This window comes from Electrona antarctica, assembly GCF_951216825.1.
Source record: "Electrona antarctica genome assembly, chromosome: 2".
Lineage (NCBI taxonomy): Eukaryota > Metazoa > Chordata > Actinopteri > Myctophiformes > Myctophidae > Electrona > Electrona antarctica.
Window position 1 is genome coordinate 60,128,442 of NC_136807.1, and position 18,427 is coordinate 60,146,868.

Here is an 18,427-nt window from a genome sequence, read left to right on the forward strand (position 1 = left end):
CTGTGGGCAGTTCAGAAACCAGTCTGTGTCTCATAGGAGGGCTGTGGGCAGTTCAGAAACCCGTCCACCAGTACACCAGTGTTCACAATTAGGCTGCTTAGATCAGAGCTGGTCTTGTGAGAGAACATTCAGTCATCATAGAGAGCAGCATAGCAACAGTAAACACAATACAGTTAATAAAACTATAATGGTGCAATTCTGGGAACATTCTGTGTGGTTGTACAGTAGCGCAGGGCTGGGAACCTTAGGCATCTGTGGCAACACTGGCACAGGGGAGGGTAATCACTGGCACAGGGAGGGTGATCACTGGCACACTGGCAGAGGGAGGGTGATCACTGGCACAGGGAGGGTGATCACTGGCACAGGGAGGGTGATTACTGGCACAGGGAGGGTGATCACTGGCACACTGGCACAGCGAGTGACAGATGAGGGGTGCTAGCCCCTCCTATATCCAGCTTTTGGTGTTTGTCCACAAACTTTGTCCGACACAAACATTCAATTCTCGTTGACAATGAATGGACAATATTACGTCATAGTCTATTTTACGTCCTGATGACATGACGCTAATTGTGATTGGCCGGAATGAGATAATGTATGATGATGTACGATGATAAGAGCGCCCCTCACTTCACACAAGTGTGATTTGTTTTGGTTGTATGTACAGTATGTTCTTCAAATGTTTTTATATTCCTCTAATTTGGTCTTTATGACGTCAATTTAGACTCTAGATGGATGTTAAAAACAGGTACAACTTTTCCAGTCTGGTTCCCCATAGGAAGTAGTGCTGCACAATTAATTGAAGAAAGATCGAGATCTAGATTCAGACACCTAGAGATCTCATTTCTAAATGCGAGTCAGAATCATACAGCACTAGTTGGCTGTCCACTTCATTTAATGAGTCAGAATCACACAGCACTAGTTGGCTGTCCACTTCATTTAATGTGAGTCAGAATCACACAGCACTAGTTGACTGTCCACTTAATGTAATGTGACTCAGAATCATACAGCACTAGTTGGCTGTCCACTTCATTTTAGTTACTCTTATGTTTTTGCTACAAGAGAGACTTCCGTTTGTTTTTATTGTTCTTCAAATGTTTTTCTTCATGTTAAACAAAATGTAATAAGTATAGGCATTAATATAAGCTACAAGCGTCTGCCTATACCTTTCTGATCATGTTAAAAGAACAAAATCACACCCTTGTGAAGTGAGGGGCGCTCTAATCATCGTAGATCATGACATAAAATAGCCGATTTGCTCAGACACTGATGTAAAAAACACTGTTGTGTGCGTGTGTGCGTGCGGGTTGAGATTTGAGGTAGGCTAGTTTCCAACTGACCCACAGTCACATAAACAACAACCACCACGACTGTAATAATAATTTGAATAGTATTACAATGTATGCAGAGTGTAAAATTAATACTTACTCATGTACTCTGTAGTAACAGCTTCAGCACAAGGTATACAGGCTGTAAAATGACTGTATTGTTCACAGTAGTTATGGGGTAAATAGAACACATCTTTGATAACATTTCTGTAATGATAAATCACACATAGAGAACCTGTAGTGTTGAAACCTTTATTAAACCAAGAAAACTAAAACATTATCAATATTTCCATAACCGTAACCCAGGTATAAAAGAGTTTCTTTAAGTTCAGAAAAACACCTCAATAAAGAGACTAAACTCTGCAGAATATAAACGATCAAAGTCAAACAAACTAACTCAACTGTCTCAAACCCAGCAGCTTGTCAGCACTTTACTGCACCATTATTTATTGCATATCAATGAACATAATAATTATTGCATGAATATTAATGAATATGACTTTAAATCCTGACCGGACACACACTGATGCTCATATTGTACTACCAGTAACCTATGAGCTGGAGGGAATAATGCAAGAGAAAATAAACATGAAATTCCATCATGTTGAATAGAAAATAAGATCCATACACACGATAAAAAAAAAATACATCACAAGAAACTATTAATGTGTGTTTTATTCAGTCATGTTGATATTGTCAGATTATGTAATTATTCTGCTTTTGCATCATTATCATCCTGGATTAGACTGACTGATCATATGTCTTAACCTAAAGGCTTTGACTGATCATATGTCTTAAACTAAAGGCTTTCACCTGTATGAGTCCTCATGTGTGTTTTTAGATTACTCATCTGAGTAAAGCCTTTACCACATACTGTACACGTACAGGGTTTTTCACCTGCATGAATCCACATGTGTGCTTTTAGACTACCTCTCTCAGTAAAGCCATTACCACACACTGTACAAGAGAAGGGCTTTTCACCTGTATGAGTCCTCATGTGTGATTTTAGATGCTGCGTCTGAGTAAAGCCTGTACCACATATTGTGCAAAGAAATGGCTTTTCGCCTGTATGAGTCCTCATGTGTGTTTTTAGATTAAATGTACTATTACAGCCTTTACCACATACTATACAAGTATGGGGCTTTTCGCCTGTATGAGTCATCATGTGTGTTTTTAGATTACTCGTCTGAATAAAGCCTTTACCACATACTGTACAAGTATAGGGTTTTTCACCTGTATGAATCCTCATGTGTGATTTTAGATGCTGCGACTGAGTAAAGCCTGTACCACATATTGTGCAAGGAAATGGCTTTTCGCCTGTATGAGTCCTCATGTGTGATTTTAGATGCTGCGACTGAGTAAAGCCTGTACCACATATTGTGCAAGGAAATGGCTTTTCGCCTGTATGAGTCCTCATGTGTGATTTTAGATGCTGCGTCTGAGTAAAGCCTGTACCACATACTGTACAAGTACAGGGTTTTTCACCTGTATGAATCATCATGTGTGTTTTTAGAGTTGCCTTTAGATTAAACATTTTACCACACTCTGTACAGCTAAAATCTTTCTTCCCTGTATGAATCCTCATGTGTTTTTTTAGACTACCTTTCTCAGTAAAGCCTTTACCACATACTGTACAAGAGAAGGGCTTTTCACCTGTATGAGTCATCATGTGTGTTTTTAGACGACCCATCCGATTAAAGCCTGTACCACATACTGTACAAGTACAGGGTTTTTCACCTGTATGAATCATCATGTGTGTTTTTAGAGTTGCCTTTACATTAAACATTTTACCACACTCTGTACAGCTACAATCTTTTTTCCCTGTATGAATCCTCATGTGTTTTTTTAGATTCCCCTTTAGATTAAACATTCTGCCACACTCTGTACAGCTAAAACCTTTCTTCCCTGTGTGACTCCTCATGGACTCAGGTTGTTTGGATGATTTCAGGTCCTGGGACAGCTTGAGCTGTCCTCCCACATTTTGTGTGTTTTGTGATTTCAGTGTGTTTAAAGCTGACTGATCTCCCATAGTCTCCTCCCACTCATCACTGTCTTCAGTGTCAGATTCAGAACAGTGTGAAGAGACGAGCTGCTCATCACTAGTTGGTTGTGATGTTCTTCCACAGTCCTCTACATCAGCTTGTGTTTTCATGTGTTCAGTTGAGGTTCCGGCTACAGGCTCTGTCTCTCTGTTTTCATCATCATCTTCACTTTCCACTGCTAGTAATGTCAACGTTGACCCACCAGCCTCTTCTGGTCTTTGAAGTAGCTCCTCCTGTTCCTCTTTAAAGTGTGGAGGTTGTGGTTCCTCCTGGACCAGACTGGAGCTCCTCTCCTCTTCAGGTGGAACCTCCTCTTTACACACAACGACGTGCAGAAAGTCTAGGAAAAACAATACAAGGAGACTCTATAAAAGGTTTGAATCTTGTAACTCAGAGCAGAGTAGTGCCTGGAAGAAGTATCAACAGATTACTCTTTGTCCACATTTTCCAACATTGAAATGGGAAGGTGCACTGACTGCGCTCTGCACTGTAAAGGTGGCCTTACACTAGCCGATAATCGGGCATTTTTGACGCTCGGTTCCAGACCCCCAGGAACACGCCCAGGGGGCCGGGCCGGTTCCGGCGTGCCGCGTCGCGTCCGAAACGGTTGAGAATGACAGAGTTACCGTGTGGCGGCCCCTCTACTGTACTGTAATGTACTGGCACCCCCGAAAGCATACAGTTAATACGTGCGTGTGTGTTTGTGTGTGCATTAGGTTGCGCACAGATGGTGAAAAACAACCATGCTGTTTTCGTGCTCATACCCAGACACCCAGCCACCCACCCACACACATAGCTCCGTAAGGGAGTGGTTGCACCACTCAAAAATAATATATATATATATATATATCAAATAGGCCTATACAGTATATTTTAATGTAGGCTAGTAGCATTAGCAAGCACAACTCAGTAAGAAATACTAATAGTGGGCAACAGTGGATTTAACATAGCTTAAACCAACCAAAAGTTGTTTGCAGTTGCAATTATTGTACTTAGTCAAAATATCGGTGTGTGTTACACAATGTGTGTTTCCCATTGAATCGGGTCTGCTTGTCACGCTAAAACATGTTCCCCTAAATATTTCTGTCGGAGGCAGCGCCGTGTAGTTGAGAGAGTTGTGACATCTCCGTTCACTGCTTATTCGTGGGGCTGCATGCGTCACTGATCACTCCATTGTCGTCACTCTCTGTCTCTAAACAGCTCTATTCTAGAGGCTGCGCTCAGTCAGAGCCAACATGGCGGCGCACAGCGCGCTGTGTTGACAGTGTTGTTACAGACTAGTGGTTCTACAAGAACGATTCCTACGTGGATTTTATTTTTTATAACATAGGATAAGGTCGGATGCGGGCATGCAAAATGATCGTGTCCGTATTATTATTGTTTTACCGCATTTTTTCCCATTTTTTTTTTTCACGTGGATTATTATTACTGTGTATGCCGAGTACAGTAGTGCATCTCGTGGACGCAGAGGTTGAGCGGAGGTTGCGGCCCAAAACTATAAAGTGCGTTTTGGGACGCAAAACGCACCCTATTTACATCACTGAGATAGATAGATAGATAGATACTTTATTGATCCCGAAGGAAATTTGTTTTGTCCAACAGCTTCAGTGTAAAACATACATACTTTGAACTTTATTGAGAGGACGGCCCCTTGAGATGCAGTATCTCGTTTTAGAGGGGGTCCTATATAGACAAAATACAACATTACAGCAGTGAAAGTACACAGTACTAAAGACACTTGCAACATGACATACAGTACAAATACACAGGACATACACATACAGGTACAGTTAGCTTGCTAGTTAGCTTGATCTGAGTGAAAGCGGAAGATTATTCCAGTCAGATGGAGCTTTGTAGTGGAATAACCTGTGTCCAGATACCGAAAATATTCTGTTGGGAACCATAAGATAGGGATGTTGTGTGTGTCTAAGTGGGTATGGGGATGTGAATGGTTTCAGGGACTATTTCAGGTATGAGGGGCAGTTGAAGTGGACGCATTTGAAAAGGGATACAGAATAAGAGCATGATGAACATATACAAATACATTACATCAGTAAATAGAATGCAGTAGAAAAAGGCAATACATATAAGTTAAAAAAGCCATGAGTTAAAAGTACAACACCAAAAAAAAGCAAAGCAAATACGTTAACTGACCAACCCCCTCCCTCCTCATCTCCCCCCCATGGCCCCCATTGATTCATTATATAGCCCAATGGCCCTTGGGATAAAGGAGTTCTTAAGTCTATCTGTGCTCCATGTCTGGGATAAAAACCTGTTACTGAATTTGCTCTTCTGAGAGTAAAGTGCTGTGTGCAGTGGGTGACTAACATCGTCCAGGATGGCTAGTGTCTTGGCCAGGGTCCTCTTCTCTGCCATCACCGCCACAGAGTCAGGCTTGGTCCCTGTCACCTTGCCTGCTCGCTTGATCAGTCTGTGTAGTCTGGCTGTGTCCTTCTGTCTGGCGCTCCCTCCCCAACACACCACAGCATAGAAAAGAACGCTGGAGACCACTGACTGATAAAACATCTGCAGGAGCTTCCTGCAGATGTTGAAAGAGGCCAGTGTCCTCAGGAAATACATCCTACTCTGACCCTTCTTATACAGTTTGTGTTGACTGACCAGTCCAGCTTATGGTCAAGCTCCACACCCAGGAACTTGTATGACTTGACCGCCTCGACCTCCACCCCCCCGATGGAAACAGGCTGAGGGGTGGGGGCGGGCTCTCCGGAAGTCCATCACGATTTCCTTTGTTTTGGAGACATTGAACTGGAGCCTGTTCAGGTGACTCCAGTCCACAAAGTTCTCAATCACTTTCCTGTACTGATGAAATGTATAGTAAATGATTACTATATTTACCCAGGGTATCTGGGCTAAGCTCAAGAACTTGTTTCCAGCCAGGCCCTGCTCATAGAACATTTCATCGTAGTGGTTCAATGCCTTGTTCAAGGGCACTTCAGCGGTGGTAATTTTAACTTGTCGGACCGCTGATTCGAACTGGCGACCTTCCGGTATCAAAACCGCTCCGCAATCCGTTCGGCCACCGCTGCCACATAATGTCGCCACATGGCGGCCATCTTGCTACAGGTAGCTCGTCCACTCATAGCATATTGTGTCTGTGGTGCATGTACTTTAATAACCATAACTAGCTCAATTTTCAACTGATTTTCAAACAGTTTGGTTTGTTATAAACGTCAGATGATACTGCATACTTATAATGGACTTTCATATAAAAAGGAATTAAGCAGATAAGCATCCTGAATCATAGCCACGATGATGGTGTAATAAACCAACCCGTTTGTAAATGTCTCAAGATTTCAGCGAGTTAAGAGTATTTTTGTTTGAGCTGATCACCAGCTACCATAGAACATACCCAAGAAGTTCACCAAAACACAAACATCAACACATCCATGTCTCCTTTCATTTGTGTCAGACTGACCACAAGGCCCAAGCCAACGAACCAAACAAAAATGCTGATCAAAGGTAACATTTGAACCACAGAAAACACACATCATCACAACATCACATCAAACGATACAGGCAAGACGCTAACGTCATCAAAGGTCATCACAGGGCAATGATGGCAGCAAAATAAATACAATATATTTTCGAAAAATAAATATTTATTATAAAATATAAATGTCTGCATCAGGCAAGTGCAGGGCCAGCAGAGAACGCCTTGCTGGACCTGACGGCACACCACTGCTTTACACCCTCAGTACCGACCCACTTTCACCAATAGAAGAAAGAAGAAGAAGAAGAAAGAGTGCGTTAAACTTACTGAGATCCATGTGGTCTTCAGGTTCCTGTTTAAGGTGGTCTTCGGGTTCCTGTTTACGGTGGTCTTCAGGTTCTTGTTTAAGGTGGTCTTCTGGTTCTTGTTTAAGGTGGTCTTCAGATTCCTGTTTAAGGTGGTCTTCAGGTTCCTGTTTAAGGTGGTCTTCAGTCGTGGCTGGATAACTGATCTTCACCTGCAGACTGGACTCCACACACTGCTCTGGAATGAAGGAATACAATAAATACTAATAAGGACTTTGATGTGACATGGATATTAGTACATGGATAACAACTTTAAGCTGTTCCTGTGTCATGAACAAGGACTAGACTATAGAGACTATAAAGTTTAATATGATACTTTATAAACAGCCTAACACTCCTGTAGAAAACTGAACCAGACTAAATTCATTTATATTATGATTTGATTTTTACACAATTATAAATCTAATCTCAAAATGACACGTGCAGTGTGGGGTTGCTATAGAAATGGGTCAGTGACTTGAGCACTGTGTGTGAATCTGTCAATGAGTTTTGGTGGATTAAATGACAATTGCGGGACATGTTACACAGCAGATTTTTACTTCCTGACTCTCAGTTTCCGGCCAAATCGGCTTTCAAACTAAAAGTGCTCGCCATTGAGAATACAGGCGTGGCGGAGAGCCCTCCACCAGATGGAACTGTGGCACCGAAAGAGTTAAACACTTAAGCTGTATTTCATACTTTGGCTATTCAGAAATAGCAGATCTACAAGAGTCATAACATGTCGCTTGTTAGATTAGAATCGATAAAGTTATATTTTATTTGATTTACCTGAGAGAGTGTCACAGCTCGTCTCCCAGTGTAGTAATGTCAATGGTGACACATCATCCTCCTGTTCTTCTTTAATGTGTGGAGGTTGTGGTTCCTCCTGGACCAGACTGAATCTCCTCTGATGTTGTGGAGGTTGTGGTTCCTCCTGGAGCAGACTGGATCTCCTCTGATGTTGTGGAGGTTGTGGTTCCCCCTGGACCAGACTGGATCTCCACTTCTCATATTCAGATGAAACCTCTTTACACAGAAAGAGGAGAGAAGAGGTTAGCATCAGCTCAACAACTCCAATGCTTTTTATCATTAGATGACATTTATTCTCCTATTTATATCCGTTTTACAACGAGGCTACTGGAATAGGCAAGCCGTCGACTAGAAAAGGGTCTGTCTGTGTCCGCACTTGTTTAGTTTTTTCTTCATCAGAACATGAACAGGTATTTTAATTTCCCCCTCGTTTACTTCTTGTTAACATAATTAATTCGTAATTCTGGCTTTCACCAGATGTGCCCCCTCACTGCCGCCATTGGGAACTTCAGACAGAATCGGCCACAAACGGGATTAAAACAGTTCTTTATTGAAAACTGCGGACTACTACATTGCACAAGCACCCTGTAGGCCTCTCTAACATTTGGGGCATCAGGGTGAGCACCTTATATTTTACATTCGTACATGTTCAGAGCTCTAAGGGCTCAGCTGGTGTCTCTGCAGTGACCACAGGGTGGTATATCGATAAAATACATCCACAAGAGTCTAAATCTTTGGCTACCCCATACACATGCACACATACGAGTTCACCTCAGGTCAAATGCTTGGCTACGGTGTGTAGTACCAGCATTCAAATCTGAGGGTGGTAAAAAAAAATTCTGGCCTTCTTTGGCCCTTGGTTGTGGAACGACCTACAGTCCAGACTAAAAGTGGCTTTGAAAGTTCCCTTGAGAAGTTTCAAAAGGATGATGTTACTTGTACAGTCCAACATCTGCACATGTTTGGATGTGTACTAGCCAATGTTCATGTTTTTCTCCCAGTGTCAATTATCTAATGTAATCCTGGGTGCTACACCTCTGCCAACCTGGGGAGAGCGCACTGACCTCATGCTTCTTTTAATGCATGAGGAGTCCAAGCTGCTTCTTTTCACCTGACGGGGGAGTTTCCCCGACCGGACGTAGTGCGTGGAAGGAACACGTTATTCCAACCAGTTCCTTTCCCCTCCATCAGGCGCCCCGGCCCCAGGAGTCAGCCCAGCTCCTTATCCAGACATCAGTCATATCAAAACTTCACTATTGTAACTCTCTACCGGCATGTGCACTTAAGCCTCTCCAATTGATCCAGAATGCCGCAGCTAGCCTGGTCTTCAACCAGCCAAAATTCTCACATGTCTCCCCCCTTCTCCAGTCTCTCCATTGGCTCCCGGTCGCTGCCCACACAGAGTACAAAATTCTGATGCCGGACTTCAAAGCAACCAAAGGTATGGCACACCCATATTTCGCAAGTCTGTTCGAACCCTACAAACCTTCCCGCTCGCTCAGATCAGCCCACGCAGGGAAGCTGGAAGTACATTCATTAAAAACGCAGAGACAACGCTCCACACGTCCCAAACTCTTCTCCCTTCTGGCCCCAAAACCGCCGTAGTCTGAAAACACACACTATTCAGACTCCATTTTAGCCCGTAGCACATGCCCTAGCCTTGAAGACCTTACAGGTGTATGCATAAATGTATATATTTATGTAGACATAGCACACTATAGTATTAGTGCATAGTTTCATTATATTAATATTTCACTGTAAGCTTAGCTTACATATGAGTCTTGATGACTATTTTCATGTATTTGATGTATTACCATGTTTTGTGCTTGCTTATGGCAAGTCGCTCTGCCTAAATTGTACCTGCAGCGTGTAGTTTAGTGTTGTGCGTGTAACACACATACCTAGGCTACAGTGTGTAGTTTGGTGTTGTGTGTATAACACACATACCTGCAGTGTGTAGTTTGGTGTTGTGTGTGTAACACACATACCTGCAGTGTGTAGTTTAGTGTTGTGTGTAACACACATACCTGCAGTGTGTAGATCGATGCCCATATCAAAGTCAATGTTCAGCCGTTTGTTTTGTTTCTCCAGCAGAGTTTCTAGTGTCTCCATCTCTCTCTGGAAAAGGTTGACCATGAACTGTGCGGCTGCACTGAGGCGCTCCAACACAAACACTCTGACCCGACAAACATCACCGCTTGTTGTGTGTTTGTCCAAAACACACAATATGTCCTCTCCCACCACTGACGTCATGTGTTCATGTATCTTCAGCCGTACAGACTCCATTGGACTCGTTTTACCTCCTTTAGGAGACATTCACACCAAAGCTATTCCAAACTACCGCTGTTTTCTTGGCTTCAACGCCGATGAATGGAACTCGAAGCTGGGCTGAATGAAGGAGGAAACACCGCTGGAGAGCCGAGATGATTTCGGAAGAACCGACTTGATGTAACATAAACTTATATAATGTGTAACTGTTCCTATTGTAATATAGAATGTGTATTAAATACAATTATAACTTATAGAATGTGGAAAATGTCTATTTTCAACAACAACAACAAGCTTCTCTCCGATTACGCTGAAAACAAAGAACCAGTGTTGCCACATTGTGTGAGAGAAATAAGCCAACTCTTAAAGCCAAATCAAGAAAAACAAGCCAAAACAAACCCAATAATATGACCATATAATGCTAATAAAAAATATTTGATGCATTTATCATTATAAATACTATGTATATCTATGATAATTAATGTTTTGGTCATTTATTATACTAATAATTAGCCTTAAGACAAAAGTAGCGGGAAATAAGCAGACTTGGCAACCCTGCAAACAACACGCATCTACTTCCGGGTCAACGTGTCACACTGAGCATGCGCCGCTGCCGCTCTGCTGCCACCTGGTGGAGGAGGTGTGTAACTGTTACTGAATACATGTAAGGATGAATGGACTGCCTTCCACTAGCTTTAGGAATAAAATGCATGTTAAACACTGTTACTGAACACATGGATGGTGATGATGATTGACATTCTTTATTTATAGGAATAATAAACCCTTATCTCGTTTTCATTAAGTAGGTTCTAGACACAATATAGCATCCACCAAGATACCCATGTACCTGTCTAGATACTTCCTTAATGTTAACAAAGTCCACACCCACAACACCAGAGGGAGTGCAACGAACCATGTACAATCCAGATTCGGCACAAACAAGGGACTAAATTATTTCCGCTCCTATGCCACCAAAATGTGGAACGCCCTACCAACAGTCATTAAGACATGCAAAGGGCACCTACGGACGGCTGCAATTCAAAACTGGCCCCCGTAAAAATCTGAATCTGGCACAGGCAGGGTGATTACTGGCACAGGGAGGGTGATCACTGGCACAGGGAGGGTGATTTTTTTGAGGGGTGCTAGCCCCTCCTATATCCAGCTTTTGGTGTTTGTCCACAAACTTTGTCCGACACAAACATTCAATTCTCGTTGACAATGAATGGACAATATTACGTCATAGTCTATTTTACGTCATGATGACATGACGCTAATTGTGATTGGCCGGAATGAGATAATGTATGATGATAAGAGCGCCCCTCACTTCACACAAGTGTGATTTGTTTTGGTTGTATGTTCTTCAAATGTTTTTTTATATTCCTCTAATTTGGTCTTTATGACGTCAATTTAGACTCTAGATGGATGTTAAAAACAGGTACAACTTTTCCAGTCTGGTTCCCCATAGGAAGTAGTGCTGCACAATTAATTGAAGAAAGATCGAGATCTAGATTCAGACACCTAGAGATCTTGGCCCTCATTTATCAACCGTGCGTACGCCAAAATATGGGTGTACGCCGAAATTACCGACATTTTCGGCATTTACGATTTGCGCCAACGTTTGATTTTGAACTTGAGCCAAGACAAAAACCACGTCTGGTCGGGAGCTGTCGTACGCTTTGTCATCGGCTGTTTTTCTGTCGTACACAAGCGGAGCAGCATTGTCTGAACTGCTGACAGGCATCTAAACATAGACAAATGTAGAAATAATAAGGATAAGAACTATTAAAAAAAAGTTGAATGGAATTCCTGTCTCCGTGTATCATTTCCACGTTTGAATCAGTATAGAATAGATTAATCAAATGATTACAATAATAATAATAATAATTATTATTATTATTATAATAATAATAATAATAATAATAAGAATCATTATTATTATTATTATCAGCAACATTGTCTGACCAGCTGAAAGGCATATATCTGCATGAACATAAACGAAGGTAGTAGGCCCAAATAAACAAGAGTTGAAATTCCTGTTTCCGTCTCATTTCCAATACGTTTGAAAGTATATAGATTAATCAAGTATCCTTCAGGATAATAATAATACTAATACTAATAATACTAATACTAATAATAATAATAATAATAATAATACTAATAATAATAATTATTATAGGCCTAAAGCCATGCACCCCGCATCAGCCAGGTGACAATAATCAAGTGATTTTAATTTGACCAATTACAAACATAAATGTAGATTCACGCACCTATTTAAATGAGCCTTGCCAGTCATCTGATCTCAACAATCATGGCATACCTGGCTCTGTTAGAGGACGTGAATGCAGCAGCAGCAGCAGAAGAAATTGAAAATGAGGATGAGCCCCGTGAACGGGCCCAACGGGTCTTCAGAGACCGGGCTGACCTCCTGGCAGAGGATGACGGATGGCTGATGAGCCGATTCCGTCTCCCAAGACATGTGCTGATCGATTTGTGCAACAGGCTTGATCCCCTGTTGAGGAGGAGCACCAGGCGCTCACGCGCCATACCTGTCCATATACAGGTGCTGTCCACGTTGGGGTGTCTGGCCACCGGGACTTTCCAACGTGAGATCGGGGATAGGTCTGGCATCTCACAGCCCTCCATCAGCCGAATGATGCCCTCAGTGTTGGAGGCTATTAAGTCCCTCACTGAGGAGTACATTCGGTTCCCATTCGTTGACGACCAGCAAACCGTGATTAAGAGAGACTTTTATGAGATTGCTGGTCTTCCGAATGTGGTTGGCGCGATTGATTGTACTCATGTGCGTATTAAACCACCATCGGATAATGATTATGCATACATCAATCGCAAAAACTACCATTCGATTAATGTGCAAGTGATCTGTGATGCCAACCTATCCCTCCTCAACGTGGTAGCCCGGTGGCCAGGGGGTTCGCATGACTCCTTTATTTTTAGAAATGGGAATATAGGAGTCCAACTAGAGGCTGGTGCACTGGGCGGCAGGAGCTACCTCGTGGGTGAGTATAGGCTGTGTTAAATATCGAATACATGTACTTTAATGTATAACATTTACTACATTTTCGGTGGGACTTGTGTTCTAGGTGACAAAGGCTATGCAATGGCTGACTATTTAGTCACGCCATTGCAGGATCCTGCGACTGCCCAGGAGCGCAGTTTCAATGCCGCTCACATAAAAACCCGTGGTACAGTGGAGCGCTGCATTGGCCTGCTAAAGGGTGAGATGCTTGGTCACATGTGTATACTAGTAGCCTAGCTCTTTATTTTCTGACATTTATTATTTGTATATTTACGTTTCATGCATTCGTTTGTATCAAAGGCAGGTGGATTTGCTTGAGCAGCAACGGGGGCACGCTGTTGTATAAGCCAGTGAAGGCATGCAATATCATCTTGGCCTGTGCGGTGTTGCACAACATCGCCCTGGTCAACGGCGTGCCCCTGGACGAAGACGTTGTCCAGCCAGATGAGCCGATGCCCATAGACCCCCCACCGGAAAACCCCTACCCGGGGGCTAGACAGAGGAGAGAGGACCTCATAAGGCGGTTCTAAAAAAGTAAGTTAAGTATACAGTTTGGAATTGGCCCAGATACGTTACACATGTTAAAATGCACTTCACTTTTTCTCACTTCATTCAAAGAGGGTTTAAAAACATTGGCATATAACAGCAAAGGCAACGAATTGAAATATGGGCACCTATAAGCTCGATGTAAAATCAAGGCATATAGCAAAAAAGACCCTTGTTTAATAAATACTCTTTGCACAATGTTTACTCCCAATTTTTTATTTATTTAGTTGGCTGCCGACTCTATCCACACTCTCCGTGAGGTTTATAATAGATCTATTGATTTCCCTCAGGGCCTGAACAATATCACGCTGCCCGGCCAGGACCGCGTCGTTCAACACCAGGGCTGTTGCCTGAGCCTGGCCTGGGGGACCTGCAGGAGCAGAGGAAGGGCGCGCGCTCTCACCGCGAGCTCCCGCACTGCTGGCTGGATCTGGAGCGTTGGGAGATGGACGCACTCTGCCACCGTGTGCCCCCCCTCCCGCACTGCTGGCTGGCTCTGGAGCGTTGGGAGATGGACGCACTCTGCCACCGTGCGCCCCCCCTCCCGCACTGCTGGCTGGCTCTGGAGCGTTGGGAGATGGACGCACTCTGCCACCGTGCGCCCCCCCTCCCGCACTGCTGGCTGGCTCTGGAGCGTTGGGAGATGGACGCACGCTGCCACCGTGCGCCCCCCCTCCCGCACTGCTGGCTGGCTCTGGAGCGTTGGGCGCGTGAGGGGATGGACGCGCACCGCCACTGTGCGCACCGCTGCTGTGAGCTGGTGGCTCAACACCACTGCAGCTAGGTTGCTCTGAAATGGGATAGGCGTAATAAATAAATAAAAACTTCAACCCGTATTTGAATGTGTGAATGTTGTACTCATTTCCTATAGGGTCCAATGATAGGTTTTGATTACTGGTATATGATATAGGCTAGTTTACTTACCATCATCAGACACGGCAGTGTCGCCGCCGGGCACCTCCAGTCCCTCAATAGACTCGGGTCCTATAATGGATACAATACGTTGCTCCACCTCCGTGAGAGTGAGGTCTGGATCAGTCTGGTCAGAGGATCACAATGGAAATAAAATGAGCTCCCGATTTTTAAGCAATTACATTTAATCAACCCGTTAATTTTGTCTCAAGTAAACAATCAACAATGTCATATAACATATAGCTTTATACCTGACCACCACCAGTCAGCAGCTGAGCCTGGCGGATCTGGGACGCTTTTTTTTTTGTCCACATTTTGATGTCCGACCACTTCTTCTTCACCTAATGAACGGTATAAATTAGCCCTTTTCCAAATAGGCTATCACATATGTATTTATTATTCAAATCTATAGATTCTATAGATTTGTATATCCAAGTATATTCAAGCATGTCAAACAAACCTCTGCTCTTGTCCTTAACACCTGGGAGTCGGTGATGCGAGTCCACACCTTTGTTTTTTGTCATTCCCGATACCACTATTGGCGCCGGCAAATAGCACTTTTTTGTTCAGATCCACCTCGGTTGTGAGAACGTCGATTTCGGCCTCGGAATAATTCCGTTTCTTTGCCGTCTTCCGTTCGGCCATTGCTGCAAAACCGAGGGCGCGGCTTGATTTTATAGGGCGTGCCAGATTCATTTCAGCCATCACATTTATTACTGCTAGGAATGAAATTAGGAAGGATCAGCTGTTTGCGATCACTTTATAAATGCCGACCCGACGTGGGTGTACTACGAAACCTACACTCGAATTCGGGGCAGATTTTACACTCAATTGATACATGAGGGCCATACAGTGTACTGTATGGGACCTGCACAGTTCTATCAAAAAAAGGAAAAGGTTGGTTAATCAAATTGATTCAACTTATATAAAAATAATAATCTGGGTTATTTACTCGCTTTCACCTTGTGACACCTCATTGACAGCCGTGTTGTTTTCAGTGGTGTTGCTGGTAACTATAGTAGCAATGTCACTATCTCCAGAATCACCTCATCTTCACTTTCCTCTGCAGAAAAGTCTGACTCTGACTCTGAGGAAGAGTCATCTGCTGCAGTGGCTGCAAGGCCACTAAGAACATTTGAACATACTCTTTTTCCTATGTAGCTAGGCGGGAAATAGCTGTTTTCAATACATGATAGTTCAGTTGGTGATGAAAGCATGAAATTTGGCACAGATGACCTTCATATGACCCTAATCGATAATCAACCTCCGGCCACGCAGAATTCCAATTTTTTCAAGGTGGCCAGCCAGTTTTAAAAATGGCTGCAACTGTACATACGTTTTTGGACTATATGACTTTGCTGGGGCTGTAAATATTTTATTTCCCCTCAATTTGATATAAGAGAATATGTTCTGGAGGTATTTATACCAAGTACGATATAAAAAGTAACATTAGGTTCCAATATGGCGCCATGTTTTCCAATATGGCTGCCAATAAACTGTATAAATGTACATCTGCTTATGGTTAATGCACAGTTGGTGATACAAACGTGAAATTTGGCACAGATCACCTGTATGACACCCTAATTCATAATCAACCTTGGGCAATGCAGAATTCCTACATTTTTCAAGATGGCCGCCAGTTTTCAAAATCGCTGCAACTGGACCTACGTTTTGGATAATATCACTTTGCTGGGGCTGAATCTTTGATTTCCCCCTAATTTTGATATAAGAGAATATGTTCTGGAGGTATTTCTACCAGGTAAGATAACAAAATTACATTAAGTTCCAATATGGTGGCATGTTTTCCAATATGGCTGCCGATAAATTGCATAACTGTACTACTCATGATTCATGGCTCATGGTTAATCCACAGTTGGTGATACAAGCATGACATTTGGCACAGACCTTTATACCACCCTAATTGGTAATCAACCTCGGGCCATGCATAATTCAAGATGGCCACCAGGTTTTACCAGTTGAAACTGGGCCTATGTTTTGGACTATATCCTTTTGCTGAGACTGTAATATTTTTTTATTTCCCCCTCATTTTGATATAAGAGAATATGTTCTGGGGGTATTTCTACAAAGTAAGATCAGAAATAACCTTAGGTTCCAATATGGTGGACATGTTTTCCAATATGGCTGCCGATAAATTGCATGAATGTACATCTGCTCATGGATAATACACAGACCGGATACAAGCATGAAATATGGCACAGATCACCTTTATACCACCCTAATTGGTAATCAACCTCGTGCCATGCAGAATTCCTCAATTTGGGAAGATGCCTGAAGCCCAAAAGCCCAATTGACAAGTTTTTATTGTGTTATTGCAGTACCAGGGTACACTGGTTGACACTATAGCTGTGATACTCAGCATGGGGTTCAATGCTAATACATTTTCTAGTTTCCTAAATGCTGTTTAGCTTGCCCCAAATTAAAGTTAAACAGCCGCACCTGAATTGACATGATGTGCCAGCGCGGGAGAGCCGAGCCAAGGAAGACAGGGCTTTAGTCTTTCGGAAGGTGTACAGATCATATAGGAAATTCATAGCATTGGATGAATGATCGGACTGGGGGTAGGATAGTGATGTTACTGAGCCCAGCCCAGTTGTATCCCATAATTATTGTAGTGTATTTTTTGCCAGGTGGAAACCTGGCATACAACAGCTCATTTTATTTTAGTGACCTAGTCATGATTGACTGCCCCTATTAAAGCCAATGTATGTGGTCAGACTCCCAGTCTGACCACATACTCTGAAATGCCGCTTAAGCTATATGAGACTTGTGTAGCAAATCGCGTAGTAGCAACCTAGTCATGATTGGCTGCCTCCGAAGCCCTCACACGACGCAACGCGGCCATAACAAAACACAGTGATTGAACTAACAAAGTTGTTTTTACAAAATTAATTGCATGCCAATTCATTTTGACCCCAGGCAACTTGATGATGGAATTCAGTTGACACTTGAACAAAGCTACATACCAAGACCCATGGTAACAGTTAAAAACATCAACATTGGAAAGAAAAAGGAAGTTAATATCAGAAGAGAAGTGTAAAGTATCTTCGGCTAAATTCACTCGCAGCAGCCTTAAAAGTAACATCTGCCCATTTGCGCCACATTTTAAAGTGATTTGGTAGCTTTTGAATGACCTGTAACAAGACAGACAAAACTAAGAATCTGCACAAAGCCATAACTGCATACCAAGCTGCAAAGATGTGCCAAAAACCTTCACCAAGCTTTATCGGATCTAAGTTTGTGTATGGTGATGGTGACCATATTTCAAAATATGCCACGCTATTTGAACCTAGGTCATTGAAAACCTAAATGGATCCTGTGTATGGTAATTATTAATACAATTATTATTTAAGCACATGTGGTGTTGGAGCTCATGTTATAAGATCATGTGGATTAACCATAATCATTTATCGGCAGCAATACTGGAAAACATGACGCCATATTGGAACCTAATGTTATTTCTGATCTTACTTGGTAGAAATGCCTCCAGAACATGTTCTCTTATATCAAAATGAGGGGGAAATTAAAAAATACTGCCCCTGCAAAAGGATATAGTCAAAAACGTAGGCCCAGTTGAAGCCATTTCAACTGGCAAAAACTGGCGACCATCTTGTAAAATGGAGGAATTATGCGTGGCCCGAGGTTGATTACCAATTAGGGTGGTATAAAGGTAA

The 18,427-nt window shown here is 42.7% G+C and overlaps 1 long non-coding RNA gene across 1 annotated transcript; it reads right to left on the minus strand.

Moving 5' to 3' along the window:
• Positions 1 to 1,575: 1,575 nt before the first annotated feature.
• LOC306939021 lies at positions 1,576 to 10,538 on the minus strand. Its single transcript, XR_013791816.1, has 4 exons — positions 10,000 to 10,538; positions 7,952 to 8,188; positions 7,146 to 7,361; positions 1,576 to 3,707 (listed from the first exon to the last, which is right to left on the minus strand). It is a non-coding gene; the product is annotated as an uncharacterized lncRNA (long non-coding RNA).
• Between the last annotated feature and the right edge of the window lie 7,889 nt (positions 10,539 to 18,427).